The 3,576-nt window shown below is 44.7% G+C and overlaps 1 non-coding gene across 1 annotated transcript; it reads right to left on the bottom strand.

Moving 5' to 3' along the window:
• Positions 1-2,687: 2,687 nt before the first annotated feature.
• TRNAH-GUG lies at positions 2,688-2,759 on the bottom strand. Its single transcript has one exon. It is a non-coding gene; the product is annotated as a tRNA-His (tRNA).
• Between the last annotated feature and the right edge of the window lie 817 nt (positions 2,760-3,576).

Genomic DNA, 3,576 nt, shown 5'->3' with positions numbered 1-3,576 from the left:
CAAAAAACAAGATGAACAACGAAAGAAATATTTGTTCAATGAGCCTGATGCCATGACTTATGACTTATGAGTTCTTTTCAAGGCCTTAATAAAGTAACCAATGTTTCTCATTATGTCCTATTACAAATGGAATAGATTCTTATTGAACTTATGCAAAAACTATATTTTCATGAAAATTAGAATATTTGGATAATATCCAAATTCTGAAGGGATCAGGGAGGGAGAAGAAGTAATCATTTCATCTTTGTTCACAAAGATACTCTCTTCCAAATTGCTTCAAGTCATAGATAGCTTAAGAGAAAAGACAAGTTTTCCTTAAATCTGGAATACAAGACATTAAGAACAAGCAACATTTCAAACAATGGGCCATAAAGAAATCATAATTTTGTCTTCTGAAACATGCAGAGACTCCAGGATCCAGAAGATCCCACATTATTTTACTGCTTATCTGCTGGTGATAATCTTGGTAAATAGATGAAGCACTGATTTACAGTCAGGTAGGCAGTGACATCATAGATTCCATAAATACAGTATACACTGACATGTCAAGATGCTGCCTGGAAAACTCCAAACAAATACCTTTTCCACATCTCTTTAGAGGCTGAAACACAGTCTACTTATTCCTGCATGCAGAGGTATACTGATTCGGGCACGTTTCAAAGACCCAAGATTGAGAAAAACCTGAAACTTTGGGGTTGTTGGGCATTTCTGGAACTAATTAGAAAAGTATAGAGACTGGGCAATGGAAAAGTATAGAGACTTTGTTATCTCTTCAGAGTTTAGGATGTAGGTCTGTATAATATTTGTAATTTGGTACATGGCAATAATGTTCATAGAACAATAAGAATTTATCATGTAAAACCATAGTTTGCTCTGAAGAGTGCAAGATAAATCACTATGAATTGAAACCATACCTCTCACCTGTTGAGAAAACCAGTGAGTGGAAATTGCCAATAATCATTGTAAGAAAAATTCTGAATCTTAAAGACATACAGTCTCTTTTGGCTTGATGAAGAGCCCAAATCAAGGAAGGAAAAAAAGAACAATATTAAGGTGAATCATTCTAGAATTTCAAAACTCCAGGCATGAAGAAAAATCATTGGAATTTCTAGAGAGAGGGAAATAAAGACTCCATACAAAACATCAGGTATTAGAATTTCATGGAACTAACTGATAACATCAAAGCTAGGGGGAAACAAAATCTAAGAAAATGACTTTTAAGCTGAAATTTTTTGCACACCAAAACTAGCAAACCTGTGAGGATGAGGATGTGTTATGGACATATACTTACAGTAATATGAGAGTAAAAACCAAAAAGAAAACATGACATCTTTTTAAAAAAAAATCAGGTGATTCACAGTGATAGAGAAGGCAAAAGAAGCCCCAGGATGACAGTCATGCAGCTGGCCTTGATAGTAATCAGACATGTGTGAGTGGAAGGATGGAGAACTTCTTGTGGGCAGTGTTAAAAAATAATTCACAATACAATAGAAGAGATGTGAGGCACTTATTGATGGTTTGGGGAGAAAATGAAAAATTCCAATCGGATATGTAAAGAGCTTAAACATATCACTCTTTCTAGTCTGGTGGCTCACACCTGTAATCCTAGCACTTTGGGAGGCTGAAGCCAGAGGATTGCTTGAGCCCAGAGGTTCTAATAATACCAGATTTAGGGTGAAACATGCACAACTGCACAGCCCCAGTAGACACACTGGAGGCTTCAATTTCAGTCTGTGCAATATCCCTGTTTGCAGAAATTTCTTAATGTCTTCTGTTCTAGAAAGAGCCTGAGAAGTATAGAGTAGTTCTCTGTCTTGTCTTTATTTTCAAGGTTGTTCCTAGAGGTCAGAATCTGAAAATGACCCAACTTATCTGTGTGGAACAGATGTTTCCAATAACTACAAAAGTATAGGTTACAATATTTGAAAGAAGAAGCTTGCACTGGCTGGGGAATGAACCTGGATCTCCCAAATGGGAGGCAAGAATTCAACCACAGAATGACAACCACTCCTTTGGAAAGGGGCATATTGCCTTTCATGGGAACTTGGTCTGAGGGGGACTTGAAGTAACCAGTTGGCAAACTGTCATCATATTTTTTTAAAACATGATGCCCAGGCTGGTCTTGAACTCCTGGGTTCAGGGAATCCTCTCACCTCCACCTCCTCGATTACAGGTGAGCCACCATGACCAGCATCTCCCTCATTTCTGTTTGGCATGTTATTTTATTGTACTTTATTATTATTATTTATTAATAGCGACCCGGTCTCACTTTGCCCGAGGCTCGTCTGGAACTCCTGGGCTCAAGGAATTCTTGCTTTGGGGCCTCCCAAACTGCTGGGATTACAGGTGTGAGTCATTTCCAGGCCTGATTTGGCCTACAGCTGGAAATCTCTGAACAAGAAAAATGGGCAAGGCCACTCCGTTCCATGCTGGAGGATTCGGACAAGCTGATTGTGAGGCAGCACCCCGTCCAAGGGTGTTGCAGCTGGTGAGCCAGGAGACAAGTCTCGCCTTGACGATGAGTGGACCCCAGGTGTGCATGGAGGGGATTCTTTGTAATCGCCTGAGCGCTGATAACTTCGAGCCACGGGTCAGCTCTGATTTGCCGAGTCGCAAGGAAATGGCGCAACGAGTGTGGAGACTGGCGACAAAAAGAGAACGCATGCTACACACTGTGGGAGGGACGCTGCCGTGACTCGGATTCGAACCGAGGTTGCTGCGGCCACAACGCAGAGTACTAACCACTATACGATCACGGCGAGCCACGGGTGCCACGAGGACACGTATCCTTCCTTTAAGAGTAAGGAGGGGTTGCTTCATTTTTGAGCGCCACTCTTTCTGGAGTTTTTCCAGTCTCTATTTTACCCTCCTTTCTTTTCCTCTGGCGACAAGAAAAAGCACTTCTCTCTCTCTCTCAAGGATCCAGTCCTTATCGCAGCACGAGGCTACGGGGAAATCTCCTCTCGGGTTCCGCGCCTCCCCGACTTCCCTCTTAGTGGTAGTTCCCTGGTGGACCCGCCCCTTCGCCTTCCTGCCCGCCGCCCTCCGCCCTCCGCCCTCCCCTTCGCAGCAGGCAACACCCCTGTTGAGCGCTCGCAGTTCCAACGTGCAGAAGGGGTGCTGGCTGCCTTCCCCGTAGGCCGCCCACGGGATGCCGAGAAATCAACCGGAGTAAAGGCTTGAAAAACAAAACCCAAACCATTGAAAAACCTTTTACGATCTCCATTCTCAAGATCCGCAAAGGATAAAAGCCGGAGACGACTATGGCTTACTTCACCAAGTCCTCACTCACTGTGTGCCCTGGTGAGTGCCAGACCCCTCCCCCAGAGATCCTAGAGCCCCCGTGCGGGATACAGGACCCGAAGATGGCAGCCGAAGCTCCGCTGTGGCCCGAGGGCCACACGGCAGGGTGGACGCAGACAGACTCATTCATTTGGTGAAGGCGGCGCAGAGAACGAGAAGAGCCATCACGGGAGTCCACGGGGGTTTCAGCTTTCCCCGGGCCCCACGAGGCTCAGGCCCAGGGCGCGGCCCGGACGTCTCCGGGGGCTTTTTTTGCAGTCGAGGGGCAGGAGG

This window comes from Carlito syrichta, unplaced genomic scaffold, assembly GCF_000164805.1.
Source record: "Carlito syrichta isolate Samal-C Ts95f unplaced genomic scaffold, Tarsius_syrichta-2.0.1 Scaffold304218, whole genome shotgun sequence".
Classification (NCBI taxonomy): Eukaryota; Metazoa; Chordata; class Mammalia; order Primates; family Tarsiidae; genus Carlito; species Carlito syrichta.
Note: the sequence above shows the minus strand (reverse complement) of the source record. Positions and strands in the feature narration are given on the sequence as shown.